General features: G+C 44.1%; 1 long non-coding RNA gene across 2 annotated transcripts in view; it reads right to left on the bottom strand.

Moving 5' to 3' along the window:
• Positions 1-13,156: 13,156 nt before the first annotated feature.
• Positions 13,157-18,479, bottom strand: part of LOC128122894 (uncharacterized) — a 64,819-nt gene continuing 59,496 nt past the window's right edge. For both annotated transcript variants that reach the window (XR_008222526.1, XR_008222525.1), the window contains exon 3: positions 13,157-15,178. This is a non-coding gene — a long non-coding RNA (uncharacterized LOC128122894). The remainder of the gene's footprint in view (positions 15,179-18,479) is intronic.

The raw sequence follows: 18,479 nt of genomic DNA, 5'->3' as shown, positions 1-18,479 counted from the left end.
TTAAATAAACAAGCTGAAAATTCTGAAATCTAGAGGGTGAACAAGGAGCCCATGTTCATTTAACATCCTCACCACTTAATCCTTGAACCTTCCCTGGCCTGCCCACACTCTACAGCCAAACCAAAGGGGCCCTGGCTCTCGGTACAGAAACTGGAGCTCCTTCTGTGGCTAGCCACAGCTCCCCTGGGCCTGGCCTTATTGAAGGAGGGTTAGGACATCTTCCTCAGCAGGGGTCTCCGTTGAGAAAGCCCCGGAGGCCCTCAGAATCAGTGCCTTGCTGCTTGCCTCCCCTGACAGAAATGCCTGCTCCCTGAGTTTCAGATGCAGCTTCAATATCTTCTCTGGTCACTGCTTCTTCTGCTTACCCCCCACCCCCACCCCACTTCATAGAAGCCCACCCCGCTCAAGCCTGGTAAGCATCAGAGTGTTTTAGCCAGAGACGGTCCCTAAGAAAAGCCACTTTCCATCTTTCCCTTGGCACTTCCTCAGTCGCCAGAGAAGAGGAACCCAGGCTCCACATCTTTTCCTTTCTTAATCTCTCTCTCTCTCTCTCTCTCTCTCTCTCTCTCTCTCTCTCTCTCTCTCTCTCTCTCTGTGTGTGTGTGTGTGTGTGTGTGTGTGTGTGTGTTTGTGGGGGGAGGGGAGGTTCTGAGACAGGGTTTCTCTGTGTATGTAACCTGACTGTCCTGGAACTCACTCTGTAGACCAGGTTGGCCTCGAACTCAGAGATCCACCTGCTTCTGCCTCCCGAGTACTGGGATTAAAGGCATGAGCCACCACTGTCTGGCATTTTTTCTTAATTAGTACATGTTAATTATAAATAGTATTCAGGACCAGTGCGATATACCTGTATATGTACAGAGCATGCATCGCTCAAGTCCAACCTCCTCTTTTCTGCCTCCACTACACTCCCCCCAATTCTTAGTAACCTCTATTCTGTTTTCAAGGCAGCTTGACCACGTCCACAAATGAGAGTACTTGTCTTTCTGTGTCTGGTTTATTTCATTTATAACATCATCCGGTTCCATTAACTTCAATGCAAATGACAGGATTTCATTCCTGCTGACCGGTGAATAATACTCTACTATGTCTATATTGTCTTAGCTATTTGCAATTAGCACTGCAATAAACATGGGCAGCTTCATTTTTTTTAGATATACACTAACGTGAAATAGCTGGGTGTTATAGGTCAGGTTTTAGTTTTTATTTGTTTGCTTGCTTGGGGGCGGGGGCGGGGCCGGGGGTGGGGGTTCCATCCTGCTTTCCATACTGCTCTCCATCATGGCTGGCCTGACTTACAAGCGTTAGAGTTGCTTTTTCTCCACACTTGCCAGCATTTATCTCTTAAAAATAATAAGAAGAACAACCATTCTGTATGCCCCCAACTCTTTTCAAGGCCTGTGATGTTCTTTTATCCACTTTAGTTTTGAGCTTCTATGGGTCATGGGAATGAAAAAGCTCCAACCCTTCTTCTTGCAGAGGTGGCGGAGGGCTTGGGAAACCATCTGATCAGACATTCCCCAGTCTTTCCCCTCCTGTATTGCCTTTTCTGGGCAAAGCTGTGCACAGCCCATCTGGCAGGGCAAATGGGAGCCATAATCTGAGCCCGTGGAAAGAGCGTGGTTACCGGTCATTTCCCAGGCTCACTTTTATTACGGGCAAGGTGGGTGGAGGAGAATTGTCATGCATCTCATTGCATCAATATTTGATTTCCTCTCTGTGCCTGGCTACCCTCCCAGCTTTGATCTCTGCCTCAGGGGCAGAGCCAGACAGGTGACTTTCACAATGCAAATCAGGGTCAGCCACTCTCTGCTCAGGCTTTGATCCCCTGGATAAGGAGAAGCTGGCAGGGAATGCCATGGACCCCAGTCCCCGCTCACCCGTGGACTCTCTGCGACCTTGCACAAGGTGGAATTCTGCAGAGGGCTGTCCTTATCGCTCTAGTAGCGGTTATTAAACTATCTGAGATCTGGTCATTTAAACTATGAGAGCTTTAGACGGGCTACGTGGGAAAGGCCAACTTGCTCACAGATTGTATCTATGTACTTACCCTTGCTCAAATGTAAGTTAAGTGGCTAAGTTTAGCACAAGGTCAAGGCATTGGGATATAGCCAGTTTTACACCTACTGCACTGGGGGCTTCTTTTATGGACTCTGATGAAATTATTCCCACTCTCCCATTTCCCAAAGGTTTCAAGGCTGTAGCCCTTCCCATGCTGTCTGCACTGGGGCTCACCCTTGGTTCTGGGGTAGGGAAGAAGCAGGCTGTGAAGGACAAGGGAGAGTTCTTCCCTCTGAGAAGCACAGGTTGACCAGGAAGGGGAAGTAAAGGCTGAATACTTCAGCCCCAGGGTTCACTGGGAGAGAGAGGTAAAGGAAGGAGAATCGGGGGCAGTGAACGTCCTTATTTCCCGATGACCACAACTTTAACAACAGAGAGGCAGCGTGGGTAGGATTCTCATATTTGACACTCTGAGAGCAATTTATTTCACAGGCTGCCCTCATTAGCTTGAGACAATTCAGATTCATGCACAAAAAGTCTTATATCGTTTTTACGTTTCTCATTATACTACAGGGGTGTGAAACCTTGTTGGTACAAGTATTTATCCATGGCAGATCTTCTAGAAACCTCTATTCTAAGCTTGTCACTAGGTATCTAATGCAGTCTTTTATAAGCCATATTTTCAAGTGTTTATATAGTTAGGAAAAAGCTAACCTTAAGTTGTTTCCCACAAAAGTGATATTTTGAGGACTGATACAGCTCTGTTGACGCTATCTCTCCCTATACATGGGCATGCTCTTGCTATCTGTTATTGCACAATAAACTACTCAGAAATGTAGTGGCCTCAAATAATCGCTATCTAAGTTCACTCCAGTGGTTCTGTAGCTTAACTAGACTCTCTCCCAGAGCTGTTTTAGGTAGCTGCAGTTGAATAGAAGCTGGGTGAGAGCGTCTCCAAGACAGCGAGCTCCCGTGGCTAGCATTGGCCACAGGCTGGGAGTTCAGGTGAGGCTGTTGTCTTGAGTAGCTGTGTGTAGACCTGGATGGCTGAAGAGATCTGAGAACATTCCAATGGGCCCTTTCAAATGTGTCAAAGCTTTGTATGCCCTATCCTTGAAGGCCACACAGTCACACACATCATGTTCAACAGCTCATGACACCGATCTGGATTCAAGGACTGTGAAAAATGCAGGACTGCTTTGTGGCCAGTTGGGTTGAGAGGCCCATCTTGGGCAACTGAGTGCCTTGGAGCCATCTTTGGCTCCCCCTTAGTTTCCGCCCCCTCGTATCTTGAATTGCTTATGATCTTTCCTGACTGCTTTGCCTAGCCTATCTAGATTCTCCCATGATGCTCTTTCATTTTCTTTCCCTACTTGCATCAGCTTCATCATCCTTTTCAACAGTTTCAAATTCTTGCTGGATGGCTCTCAGAGGTTCAAAATTTCACTGGACAGGCTAGAGATTACGTGTTCAATCTCTAATATGTTCCATCACAGGCAGACTTAGGTGGAGGCCCAATAATGATGAATCCAACAACCCAGACTTGCTCTCCTTGAGATCATGGGTAGTCCAGTCCCTCCGGGAGACATGGTAGGTACAAATTCCTGTAGCTTTACTCTTACTCCTGGGATTCGGAAATGAACTAGTACAACTGTAAAGAGACCCAGCTATAGAGAAAGATCAGTCCTACCACCTGAATGAAGGAGCTAACATTCATCTGGTCATCTGGCATCCTTTATATTGGCTGCATAACTCTTCAGGGGACAGCCTCTAAAAGTCCTAGCCATTAACCTGGCCTTTGTTGTCCCTGACTCAGAGAATGTATTCTTGTACTGTCTACTTAGAAAGTGCTTGGGTCAGGAATTCCAGAGCCCTCGTTTTAGAGATAAGGAAACAGAGCTTTAGAATTCATTAAAAATTCCACAAGTAAGACAAAGACAGACAGATTTCATTTCCTAGCATCCCAAAGCCAAAACTCCTCATTTGAACACAGCCAATTTAAAGTTTAAAAAAAGCAAAAAAGATAGCAGTTAATCCCCGCCCCTCGGGGGGATGGCCCAGCTTCATTCAGGTGGAGACTACTGTTTTCATTTTCATGGGTGATCAGCCAGGTTTCTACCCCTTGGTTGCTTGCTGATCTCTACATCCTACTGACTTTCACTCACGCTTATGTGCCCCTCACTACCCAGGTCTTGCGTACCAGGCCTGGCCCATCCTTTTTCTGTCCTGCCCTTGCTTCTCAAAGGGGCAGCAGTCAGCATATCAGTTTATAGCTGTTTCACACACTGCTGTCGGTTCTCTGGGGAGCTCATAGTCCAGGCTCAGTGACTCTAGTCAGTACAAACTCGCAGGGTATTTACTTATATGGAATTTTTCAACCCTACTTACAATTTCGGCCAAAGAATTAGGCAAAATGCCTTGCATATATCCCAGAAGTCGTAAAATGGATTTTTCAGGCTGGTATTGGTTAAAAAAACAGTTCTCCATGTGGAATGGAGAAGAGGGCCGGGAACCACCTTTCCCAAAGGCTTTTAAGATAAAGTGATGCTCACAGCTTGGGTATAGGTCGGGTGGTGGGAGGGGGTTACTGAAAGTTCCATACAGTGCAGCTCTTAGGATGTTGTAGGATTCTTCTTAACTGCCACAAAGAAGAAAATACTGAATTTCCCAGTTGACACACATTTTTTTCAGGCCTAGAGGCAGAGCTGTGTTGATCAGGTCAACAGGCTTCACTATCTGCTTTGGAGAAAATCATAAACACCGACTTTTGTCTTAACAAAAGCATCTTTCATGTCCATATTGGAAGCCCTTTCTTCCTTGTCTTGAGAATCATTTCATTAGTCCAGTATGAAGACCTGCAAACATCAAACTAACCTAATGTGTGTTGAGTGACATCCATAGATACTTTGTCATCCTCCAAGAAGATCTCTCCTGGGGCGTCGCGTCTGCAATCACTGCAAGCCTCAATCTCCTCTACTTTCTTTTCATGGACACTGACTGGGTCCCAGGAAAGTCTCATGGAAATTATGCTAGTGTGTTGAGATCTCAAAGGACCCACAGTAACCGGGCAGTGGAAGTGCACACCTTTAATCTCAGCACCTGGGAGGCAGGAGCAGGCAGATCTCTGTGAGTTCAAAGCCAGCCTGGTCTGCAGATCTAATTTCAGGATAGCTAGGGCTACACAGAGAAATCCTGTCTCAAAAACAAACCAACAAATAAACACACAGACAGACAGACAGACACACACACACACACACACACACACACACACACACACACACACACACACATACACATACACACACACAAGACCCACAATTATTTCTGACTCGTTTATTAGTTGTTGTTGTTATTATTATTATTATTATTAGTGATGTACTTACCACCTTTTTGAGCTTCTGCTTTCTCCTCCTGTTTAGGTACTAGGGTGAACTTGGAGGCATTGCCCTCCCAGGATCTCACACCGTCAGGTTCCAGCACTATGAAAAAATCAGAAAGAGACGTGGACAAAGTGCAAGGCCTGTGCGCATGGCTCATCGCATACGCAACGCTCTTCCTATTGTGAATTCGGCCTGCTGGCTTGTCCAGTCCTTTCCAATATAGTGACACTGGTGTCGCTCTGACAAGGAAGAGCAGGCCACCACCCATTTCCCATGGAGCATCATCTCCATTTGTGGTTCGCATGTCGAAATGCTGTGCACGCCAGCCAGCTATCAAGATGGCTGGAGTCTCTTCGATTCAGTTTGCTGATTGTAACTGGTAATGTCCCCTTCCCCTCCCCCGTTTAAAACAAGATCTCTTCAGAATATACCCTGCCTCAGAAACTAGTTATTTACACTATGTATGTTCCAGAAATACCTTGTAATGAACCATACAAATCTATTTGTCCTGCTGCTACTATAATTGCCTATATCTTATTATAACTTAATATGTAACAGATTTTTTTGGGTGAAGCCAGAAGCAACTGAGCATTCACTGAGAACGCAGACATTGAAGGTTGTTGAGGAGCCAGTGAACCCACTAATTGGATAAAAGGGGGGTGGTGTGGAAATTTAATTAAACTGGCATTTGCTCTAGCTGCTGGAAATATTAATAAGAAAATGAGCTGTTAAAAAAAAAGCAAAAGGCGAGGGATGACATTAAAAATGCCATGGTACCTTTCTTTCTAGCATCGAGGAGGAAATGGATCTCTTGCTTCTGTGATTTGCCGGTCATCTGTCCACTGAGCCCTGCCGACAGCTTGTTTGGGCAGAGATCACAAAGAAAGGCGCTTGGAAAGCTGTGAGTCGAGACGAGGAGTGTGAGATTCTTGATTTGGGGACCAGATGCATCTCTTGGCAGCTCTTCATGAAAACATAAAGATAAAATATGTGTCTAAAAAGGCTGGGTGGGGGGAAGCGAGAAAAGAAGAAAAAAGCTGTTTTCCTCCCTCTTCTCAAGTCCTCCTCCCAGAAAGGGAGGCGGGGAACATCTGCATCCATTCAAGCAATAACGCTTAAACAATTGTCAAATTTGAGAGGGGCGCATGAGGGTTTTGAACCCCGCATTTAAATACATTCCATAGCCCAGGAGCCTTCGGGAAGACACCACCCTCCCTGGGCCTGAAAACAAGAGCGTAGGGAGGCAAACACAGATGGCAATGCTGTGTTTAGTTAGGGCTGCTCTAACAGGTTTGTTTAAGTGTGCTGAGTGGCCAGACAGTCGTTCCCCTAGAGACCACCGCCCCATCACCACCAGGGACAGCTGGGCCTCGTGGGGACCTCTGGGTTAATGGACTCAGCCAAGGCCCTGGACCACAGCGGAAGACAATTCTTCACTCAGAAGGCCAAAGGGCCTGCAATCTTCCCTTCGGTTCTGGACATTTGTAGGCGTCTGGAGAAGCTGCTCTGATCAATGGGATGCTTCCGCTGGGGGGCGGGGGGGGGGGGGGGAAGCTTGCCTCAGGGAAGTTGTCTTTTGACTATAGGCCTGACAAAGGCTTCGTGTTCTGCTGTTTTATCACGAGCGCTCGTTTTTCTTCACTCCCCCCCTGCCCAGCACTTGGGAAAACTCATGAGAAATGGTGATCTGGGCCAAAATGTGTGGCAGTCCTTTCACATAGATTTCTATTTCTTGTGAGTGACCAGGGCTCTGAGGAGCTCTGCTCACATGAGTCGCTGCTGGATGGTGCAGGCATGCCTCAACCCCGTGTTGTGACCTCTGGTTGCCTCGACTCCCAAATTTGTCCTTGTATTGGCTTTTCACTTTCCAAGGTTCCAACGCTCCAGGGACCTGTGGCTAATTGGAGAATGAAGATATTAAATAGAGAGAGGGGTGGGAGCAGAGAAGCAGAGACAGAGAGGTCTCATAACTTTCCTTGAACTATACTGCTGTAGTTATTACTAATATTCTAGTATGCCTAATTTATATATTAAACTTACCGTAGGTCTATATGCCCACGGTATATAAACCAGTATATGTAGAATGTAGGGTTTGGTACTATCTGTGGTCTCAAACATCCAGTGAGAATCTTAGCCAGTATTTACTTGTACATAGAGACCCTTGTTCTACAAATTAGCTATCTTAAAAAAAATATAGAAAAATCTTTGCCTCACAGTTCTGAGGGATAAAATCCCCAATGGAAGAGCCAACAGGGCCACATGTTCTCCAGAGGCTGTGTTGAATGTTTCCTTGCCTCTCCCCAGCTCTGTGTGGCCTGAGAGCTCTTGGCGTCCTGGGCTTTGTTAACAAATAATCCAATCCTGCCTCCTCCTTTACATGGCTGTCTTCCCTGGATGGTTGTCTCTGTGTCCTGCTCCTTCCTCTTAGAGTGACATCAGTTACCTGGCCAGGGTGTACCCCAACCCAGTCTGTTGGCATCTGCAAAACTCCACTAGGAAAGAGGTTTGTTTTCACATGTATTGGGAGTTAAAAAAATCTGAATTTCTCGCTTTGGCCGAGACCATTCAGCATCCAACAGCCTTTATTGCAAGAACCAGAATGATAAGATACATCGATTCTATTTAGGTCCGCATACTTGTGAAATCTTGCCCTGGACTCTCAGTGGCATACTGCTTGCCTGGCAAGGCCCTGGGTTTGATCCCTGACACAAAAGATAAACACAAAACCAAATGTTTGAACTCCTGTTTGTGTCCTTCCGATGAACACATACTCCTAGCGTCCACAAACAGATATGAAAAATTAATTATATGTGAAATAAGACTACAAATTAGTCTTGTGGGTTTTTCAACATTTAAAATGACCTTGACTCTCTTTTTAAAGACCTTTGAGCCACCAACACTGACTGTTGTTTCTTAATTCATTGGGTTATCATCGTTTCTTGCTTACTGGTGTTGAAATGTTCCTTCTAGTATGAAATAGTGGTGACTGCGAAGGGTACTTATTTACGTTCACATTTTAAGAATGATATCCTAACTTGGTAAAAAGTAAAATGTTGAGAATTCTCTATCATTCCTTAATTTTTGGCCATTTTCTTCCTCAGTAAAATCTAAACGTGTGGGAATCACTGCAATAAGATAGTTCTTTTCTTTTTGAGACAAGGTTTCAGTATCTACCCCAGACTCACTCCCTCTGAGCTCAGGCTGACCTTGACCAAAGTGATCCTCCTGCTTCAGCTTCCCAAGTGCCGTGATTGCAGCCACGCACCGGTGTGCCTGACTCCTGTCGTCATCCGTTGTGCCCAAAGAGGTTTCGGTTTTATCTCTGTAAAGTGTGGGGACAATTCTATTAGAACTTAAAAGAAAATTAATCAGCAAAGCAGGCAAGCTGCAAGTGTCAGCAGCTGGCCAGAGGAGGGCAACAGAGAAAAGGAAGAGAGAAAAGCACACAGTTTGAGTTAGGTTGGCGTGGAGGTCAGTCACATGACAGACAAACTGCCATATGACAGACAAACTTCCATATGACAAGGGACGGAAGCCATAGAAGAAGCGTGAGTCTCAGATACAAGATACAAGCATACTTAGGTTCTCACCAGCAGTCAAAGGAACGGGACGGAAGAGAAGAAAAAGGAAATGTTACAATGTTCTTGGTCAGGACTCGGAGAGACAGGCAGACCCAACAGAACCTGGCGGGGGCGCTCAGGAGAGCTTGCACTGTGGAAGTGTGAGAATACATTGTCTCACTAAAGGGCTAATTACTCCTCCTGCCGTCGCTTAAGGTGGACCCACTTTCATGAAGGATGGTCTATTGGCCAGGTGATTGACCTTGCTAACAAAATTAAATCTTAATGGACAGAAAAATGCCATGTTCCCACCTAAAGGTAGTTTCCATTCTCTACTGTAAGATTACTCCGAAGAGGTAACACTGAAATCATTTCAGAAATGGAATGAAATTAGAGAATGGATATGACACATTTCCGTGGAGATCTAGAGATCCATTTGCAAAGGTGTCCAGACACTAGTCCCTAAGGAGTTAATTTGGACCTTTAATAGTGGTCACTATTCGCTTCCATAAAGTTTGGCGGTTATTGCTTTATTTAATGTAATTGGCTATCTTATCTGTCCAGGGACAGAATGAGGTAGTGCTCTAGTTTAATTTCTGTTGCTATGATACAGTATCCTGACTAAAAGCAATTTACAGGAAGAAGGCTTTGTCTGAGCTCACAATTCCAGGTTTTAGTCTGTCATTAGGGGAAGTCAAGGCAGGAACTTGAGACAGGCAGGTACATCAAATCCACAGTCAAGAGAAGAGAGAAGTGAATATACACAAACTCACTTGTGCTCATCATGTTTTCTCTACTCTAATGCAGTTCAGGACCCCCTGCCTAGGGCATAGTGCCACCTACAGTGGGCCGAGTCTCTCCATATCAATTAACTTCATTAAGACAAACTCCTATGGCCGATCTGATCTAGACAATTGCTCAGCGAGACTCTCTTCCTAGGCTTTCTGGGTTGTTTCAAGTTGATAATTAAAGCTAACCAACCAAAGTGGGAATTTGGCAATGAGCCCAAGATTGACCATCATGACTCAGAAATTAAAGCTCTTTAAAATGTGATTACTGGTTGCACATAATGGCTAAGCCTGTAGTCCCAGCTCTGTAGGAGGCTGAGATGGAAGCATTATTGAATCCACAGGTTGAAGACCACCATGGGCAGGAGAACAAGAACTCATCTTATAAGAAGAAAAGAAATGTGATTTTCAAGCCATCTGGAAAAATGATTCTAGTTTCTAACATTTCTGTACATTTCCATCTTTGCAGGGGCCCACCTCCTACATTATATGCACTGTGTCATTTTCAAATTATGATACTGGTGACTGAATCCATGGTAGTGAGTCAATATTTTCTTTGCATAAACCAAAATGCCACCAGACTCCACTTCAATGGTCTTAACATTTTCCATCTCTGACATGAGACTGAAAGGCCTTGATTGGCAGCAAACATGAACAGTTGAGCAAGCCAGTGGGTCACAGACAGGATAGCAGATTGACTAATTAGTCAAAACTCTGGACTTCTACCTTCGCTTGGTTTTGTTTCCTGCAAAAAAAAAAAAAAAAAAAAAAAAAAAAAAAAAAAAAAAAAAAAAAAGTTCATGTTTTCACATTTGAACAGGAACAGTTTTTCACAATGGAAAGGAAGCTAAGCAAGTGTTAGATCTGATTGTCCAACAAGATTGATTCTGGATATAGTCACTTAAGCTTATCAAAGAGCTTTGCAGCTCTCAAGAAAGGTAGATTAATTATTGACCTACAGGATGTGGGAACATCCTGGCTCACCAGTAAGTAAAGAGACAGGAGTCAGAGCGAAGAGCGGACAATTCAAGTTCAACCGTATTTTCTAGCAAAGGCATATGGGGGGGAAATGGGTTCTGACTGAAGGAAGACAACTAGAACTTCCTCTTGGGACATTAACATTGTTTTTCCAGCAATACTTTGAGTTAGATGAAGGGATATGTGTTTGGGGTGCATAGACCAGTCCTTCCTTGTATAGGAGAGGACTGCTTAGCTGTGATGGCTAGGGCTACAGTTTCTCTTTCTTCCTTCATAAACTGAGTCTGGTTCCTGTAAGTGCAGGAATGAGGTCATGACTCTTTTTACCAAGACTCTCTCTATATGGGCAGTATAGGTGCAGTCAAGTCTGAACACCCATCCTTATCTGTGCTTAATACAGGACTACTCTTCATTTTGGCCAAAGAAAATTTCTGGTTAGGTCATAACATATGCTGGTTTGGGCCATCTTGATCTGGAAAGCAAATTCCTCCCCCCGCCCCAATCAGCCTAGTTCAGGGAAAGGAAATTCTAGATACCGTCGCCACTGCACAAATGTATACTATGTACTGCAGAGAAGAGCTGGTTGCTAACTGAAGGAATGGAGTGTTGCCTGGGCCACCTGGAGGTTGTGACCAGGTACCTGGTCTGGCTCCAGCTGTGGCCTTCTTTCACTGGTGCTCATTTGAGAGGGTCAGACATTTTTCCAGCAGCCTAGACACTCTTAGCTACATACACTCTGAGTCAGTGAACTCAGAATCTGCTTTGAAGGTCTAGAACTCGGTTTAAAAACAAACAAACAAACAAACAAACAAACAAAGAATCCAGGCTATAGACTAGTAACTCAAGTACAGATTGCTAGACTTGTCTAAACTGTAGAAGAGAAGGGGAATGGTAGATGGGAAGGTGGTTGCAGAGAAACACTTTCCTACAGTCCACCAAAAGCTCAGTAAACAAGCAACAATATTTTGGCCAAGAATGAACTGAATATACAACTGTGGTCCCATAAAACCACAATAGACCTGGAAAATAGCATCCAACTAGTGACATTCCTCACTTATTTGTGGGACACTAGTATAAACAAACCTAGCACTGCCAGTTGTATGAAATCATGGCACATAAAATCATGTAAATTGCACAGTACTTGATAATGTAATAAATAATGGGTTTCTGGGTTTTTTCATTGGTATAAAATGCACTTCTATGTGCAAAAAACGAAATCTAGGGTAAAATAGTATGCAGCTTTAGCTGGCAGCAGCCTCATCCAATCTCATGTTTACTGTGTCCCTTTCCTGTATCAAGAAGTTACAATGGGGGGACCAGGCTATACTATCTAGGTTTGTATAAGTGCACTCCACAATGCTGAACCAAGGAGGAAATTGCTCAACAATGTATTTCTCTGAATATATCCGGCCATTAAGTAGCATGTGACTGCATTTTCTTTTTCTTTTATAAATAAACTCTCCTCGAATTACACTACTTTAAGTGTGCCCCAGGGCCTGTTGGGAGAAAGTCAATGATAGAAGACTGATCTGGGTGCATTACATTACTAATTAGTTTAAAAGAAGATTTATCTTAAAAGTGTGTTTTTCTTACATCAAGGAGTTCCAGAGCCCCTTGTCTTCCACTCTACATTGCTTCAAGATTACAGAATGGTAGACTGCTAGTCTTTAAGCAGAAATGTCGCTGTTGAAAAAATTGGCCTCAAGCGTTCCCCTCATCCTGTTTGGAACCATGGGAAGTAGATACAGAAGGCCATGACATCCAGGTTTCAGTTTTATTGCTTATCGAGAATGGCCTTCCTTCTGGTCCACCAAAGGGGTAATATGCCCACCAGTTTGCAAGATGGAGACATCCCATTCAGGTGAGCTTACCTTCCAAGGCACTCTAAGCGAACAGAGGCAAGAATGCATGCACTGTGGACAGGTCGCAGACAGTCAACCTACAGAGTCCAGTCTCTGAAAGTTCTACTCTGGTTTCCCATCTCATGAGTCAACACCCTTCACTCTTGGCAAGTGATGGAGGAGGATATGAGAAGACAGGGAGCTGTTATCCAAATAATTTGGGAAAGGAAATCTTCTCTATTGTATTGAGCAATGTAATAGCGCTAAAGAATGTACAGACAGGCAAAGAGGATTGCTTCTATATAGAAACAGTCTTCCAGAATCAAATGATTACCTGGGTTGATTATGGTTGAAAATTAATGTGATTTTTTAATGACGTCTTAAAATGAAAAGCTTCCTTCCTATGAAGTCCCCACGTGAAAGGAGAGGAGGAGAATGTGCCCTGAGATCTTGTCATGGTACTGTTTTGGCGCCATGCAATTGAGATTGCACACTTGGGTCATATCCTGGGAAGATTTAGTATCGTCGTCTTTCAGAATGAATGAATACATGCACGTATACAGATGAACAGACACACATGAGGCCTTTTTACTTCAACAAACTTTATTGATGGTCTATCATATACTAAATGCTGTTGCAGGTGGTAATATAGAAGCAGAATGCAGAGACTCTGTACTGAAAATGGTCACAGACTTAAATATTGGAAATACTTAAAACGGCAGTAATAGATACAAAATAACAGCAGCTCATATTCATTGAACATTGAATATGCCATATACCAACATATGCACTTTTCATGTATTTTATGATCTGATCCTCCTGAAAGCCCCACAAAGGGCTAAATATCTCTTTTACACATCCCCTTTACACATGAGAAGTAAAAGGCACAGAATGACTAAACAACTTGTCCAAGGTAAACACAGTCAGTAAATGGAAGAGCTTGGATATGGACCCAGGGAATTTGACAAATGGCCTAAGTGACTGACCCACACAGACACAGAAAACTGAACATGAACTTTTCTGGGTGTTCAGAAGACACTTTCCCATTCTAGACACAGATATTTAGGGCTTGTGTTCAAAGGATCTCACGGGTCATAACCTGTTTCCACTGTTTAGTGGCATCATAAGCTAATCAGCATGGAGAATAATCTTATACTCGTCCTGTTACGAGGTCCAAGGAGTCTGAATGTTCTGGAAGAAGCCCTAGTCTTGTCCCCACTCTTCCTTCCAGAAATGGACCCATCAGCTGGACGGAGGGAATCATTCTTGCCTTCCTTCAAACACATTCCCGGGGGGATGCAGTACCCCTTTGTTAACCATCCCCAAATGGAGACTCCCTGTTTGTCATCTTTGCTCACAAAGAACAAGGCCATGGGCAGCTCCAGCTGCTCCCTGCCTAATGACAACCGTGTGAGCATCTCACTGATGCAGAGCGAAATGGAGTTTCATCTGGCTTGATCAGTTCCATACTTTTATAAGATTATGGGCATGAAGCACACTCTGGAACATCTCCAGTTGTCCCAGCATGCTTTGGAGAAGGGGTGGGAGTTTTGTGAGGAATTCCATTCAAATCCCTCTATGGGCTCCATGCTAAAAAAAAAAAAAAATGTTCTGTTCCGATACCCACAAAGTGACAGATGTGGTGAGCATCTGTGGAAGATTTCTGTTGGGTCTTGGATCAGCTTTGTAGAATCTGTGTGGGCTAAAGCAGCCTATTTCTCCAGAACCCACTTTGTATTCTCCATACTTCCCCTCCAACCAAGGTGAAGAGATCAGGCCTTCAACTTAGGGGATTGAACTCCCTCCACTTGCATTGACAGTGTGGCCTTGCATAGCATCCTCATAGGATTATGGAGAGGATGGATGAGCTTGAGGGTTGGGACTCAGGATGCTGTTGGCTACCAGTAAGCATTTGCTCATGTTATTACTGTTGTGTCAGTTACTAAGTGTTAACAAGTGGGTGTTTATAAATAGTCTAAATTGAAGACACAGCTTTAGCCTTTGGAGTGCTCTGAAGCTGCCTCCCTGTGGTCTCTCATTTCACCATAACTGTGGGACAGGCTGGTAGGAGCGAGGCTACCTGGTGCCAAGATAGAATTGGATGTCCTTGCCATCGACTCTGTACCCAAGCACACTGATTTTCCCCAGGAGTTTACTTACATCATGTTTAGAGTGATTTCTATTTCCAGCAGCTAATGAATACAAGGCTCCCGCCTGCGTTGGAAAGTGCATTTCAGTCATGGCTGCTTTGACCCCTTGACGCTTCCTTTCTAGCATTGTATGAACCCATCTCGGTTCAATCTTTCCATGCCCAGCATGATCCCATATCTTTGGTTCTTTGCTACACGGAAGATTCTCTTCTCTACAATGCGTGCCTGTTTAAAAAGCGATCTGCGCGTCCTCTCTCTTCTAATCTTTCCAGTGTCCTCTGAGAAGTGGAACGGCTCCACACAGATTGGATGTCTTCATTAGTGAGTGTTAGCTGCATTCTCAGTTGAATACTTACACCCCCAGGGATAGCATAGCCTGGTGACCAAATGCGTGCTCCATTGCCTCACTCTCCAATGTTCCAGCAATAAGACTTCTCCAATCGTGAACCCTTTGGGGAACATGAGAACACAAGAATGTACCTATGGGGGAACATAAGAATAACTGTTGTTGTAAAAATCTTTCAGGGATTTAAATGAAACAAATCATGTGAAGAGCTTGGCACAGTACCTAACTTGAAAAAATTTCTCAAAAAAAGGCACTGTATTAGCACACGCATTGCCCACTGGAATTGGGGTTCAAATTAGAATGAACATCATTATTACTACTCAGGCCTTTGCACATTCTTTTTTAATTATGACATTCATTGATTTATAATTTTTATTTAATTTTTTCATATACTGTATTTTAATCATGCTTTCCCTGCTCCTAACTCCTCTCAGATCTTCCTGACCTTCCTATTTACTTCATGTTCGTTCTCTCTCTCTCTCTTTCAATAGCAAAAAGAAAAAAAATCTCCCCTCAAATGAAAATCAAAACAAACAAACAAAACCCAGAAGATTAAATACTATGTCCAAACTGAGCAAAAAGCTCACAACAAAACAAAAACAGCAACAAAACCCAGAGGTCATTCTGTATTGCCCACCTTCTCCTGGGTTTGGAGCTGTCCTGAAGCGTGGTTGATATACCCAGTCAGACTCCGTTGGAGAAAACTGAATTTCCCTTTGTCAGCGGGTTTCCATTGCAGGTAGCTTCTTAGTTAGGGGTGAGACACCATGTCCACTGCCTCGTCTCAGCACTAGGATCCCATCTGACTTAAATCTGTGCTGGTCCCTTGCTTGTTGCCATAGTCTCTGTGGATCCTTATGAACATTAGTCCTGTTGTATCTGAAAAACACAGTTTCCTCGGAGTCCTTCACTACCTCTGGCTCTTCTGCCTCATCTTCCACCTAGATTCCTGAGCCTTAAGGAGAGGGGGTTGATGTGCTCTGAAGTCTTTCTCTCTCTGTACATCATCCAGTTGTGGGTGTCTGTGTTAGCTCCTATCCACTATAAGAAGAAGCTTCTCTGATGAGGGGTGAATGAGTCGCTAATCTATGGTTATAGCGACATATCATTAAGAATCACTTTGTTGCCATATTCCTTTAATAGAATTAGTAGATTTCCCCCCTAGGCCCATGAACTATCTAGTCTCAGGGCTAACCTTGTCTAGTCTTGTCTTGTCTAGTCTAGTCTTGGTCACTTTAGCAATGTCAGGAATGGGTTCCATCTCCTGGAATGGGCCTTAAATCCAAGCAAAAAGTCATTGGGAACTCCAATAACATTTGTGCCACTTTTGTGCCAATGTATCTTGCTGGTAGGTCACTGTTGTAGGTCAACGGGTTTGTAGCTGGATGCCATTGATGATGGCCTTTCTCTTCCAGTCATGTTGAGAGTACCTTCCAGCACCATGGACGCTAGTTGGTAGGGATGAAGTTTCTAGTTTGGGCATCTGTTTGATTTCTCCATGTTCTATGACATAACTACAGGTTGTCCTTAGAAATAGGGCCTTACCATCAGGTTGTAGAAGCAACCAATAGCCTTAGAAATAGGCTGTGATGTGGGGTTAGGGAGGGTCCATAGGACCTGTGTAGCCAATGACTCAACAAGATGTAACTTCTTCCTGGCACTGGAAAAACTTGATGGCATAAGATGTCCCGTTGAGGCATTGCCTTCCCCATTGTGTGGTGACACTGTTGAAATTCCTTTCATGTACATATATATTTTAGGAAGTAATAGGTGTCTATAAGGTTGTTCAAAGGGCTTTTAGTGTTAGTTGTCCCTCCACATATTCCCTCCTTTACCCTACACTTCCATTCTCTTCCCCCATTTAATCCTCCTATTAGTCTCCACTTTATCTCTCAAACACTATGTTTCATTTCCTCTTCCTTGGGAGATCCAATCCTTCCCCCATCCCTTACTAGGTTATTCAGATTGTAGCACATATATCTAAAGCACTTCCCTCCCCCACTCCGTGTGTGTGTGTGTGTGTGTGTGTGTGTGTGTGTGTGTGTGTGTGTGTGTGTGTGTGTGTGTGTGTTTGAACATGTGCGCACATACAGAGGACAACTTTCTCCTCCCACCATATGGGTCCCAGGGATCAAACTTAGGTCCTCAGGGTTGGCAGCAAGCAACTTTACCACTTATCCATCTTGCTGGCCCTTCCTTTGCACATTCTATGTCTATCTGCATCGTCCCTTCCCTTGGTGTTTTTAGAAGACACCAAACCATCTTTAGCATCCAGTGTGAATTCGATCTGCTCCAGAACACCATCCCTGCTCACTCAGGTAGAATGCACCAACTCCTAGGACCTCTGTTGTGATGCTAATCCCTCTAAATAGCATTTACATGCTACTGTGACTATCTATCCTAGAGACTGGGCTTATTGAGAGCAGTCTTGGGACTAGCTCAGGTCTACATCACCCATCAGAGAACCTTCTTAAGTACTCTGCTACTTGAAAAGAGCGGCAGAGGCTACCAGTAGAACTAGCATATCTCAGAGGCCTGAGTACAGGGGACGATCAAGACAGAACCCTTCTTCCCAGCCATGCCTGGGCCACTAATGATGAGTTTAAGGAACTTGAGGACATTTTGTAAATGACAGCATACCTTTGCCTGATCAGTGTCAGGAACTAGTGAGTTGACTTTCCTTGTATGATCAGATGAAGTAAAGACACTGGGCAATGAGCAAAAGTATGGAAGGGGACACACTACTTTGAAATAGTTGGACTTGATTTTTAAAATTCATTGTATTGGAATGAGAGCAGGGTGCATAGAACCAGTCAGGCTCCCTCCCTTTTATTTGTGAAGGGCTTCTTTCTTCTTGGTATTTATTGCTCTGAGTCACTTCTCTGGGTGCCAGATGGAAGATGCAGAGCTCCTGGCTGCCTATGAAGAAACGTGAAATTGTGTTGGGGACCAGCTGAGAGTGGGGAGGGGCAATGAAGTTGGGCTGGGGACTCATTTTTAGATAGGATTAAGCTCCCAATCACCAGTCTTTCTAGTCCCATGAGGTTTGATCAGTTCCCCAGAGACGGTTATTCTCATATGTTTTCCCTCTTGTTCTTTGTGCCCATCTGTAAATTTGTAGGAGAAATTTAATCCGTATGGTCTCATTCATTAAACTCATTAAGCTTTGTATAATGAGAACAATTTCGTGGCTGCAAAACCTTCAAAGTTTACTCCTGGCAGCCACAGTTTCCTGTTTGTGAAGAATGAGTTGGGCACCAGGCCTGAGATGGTTGTTTTTGGGGGCATCTTGTTCCAAACTGAGGTTTTTTTTTTTTCTCCATTTCAGAGAGGGGCTACATATCTAGGTTACCAGATGCAACACCTGTATCAAGTTTGTCCTTCCTGGTCAGGATGATCAAGGCTATATTGGTCTGGAAGGTTTGACAATCCTAC

The sequence above is a fragment of the Peromyscus californicus genome, unplaced genomic scaffold (assembly GCF_007827085.1).
Source record: "Peromyscus californicus insignis strain IS unplaced genomic scaffold, ASM782708v3 Scaffold_3__1_contigs__length_106647218, whole genome shotgun sequence".
Lineage (NCBI taxonomy): Eukaryota > Metazoa > Chordata > Mammalia > Rodentia > Cricetidae > Peromyscus > Peromyscus californicus.
This window is presented reverse-complemented; position numbering and strand designations above follow the sequence as displayed.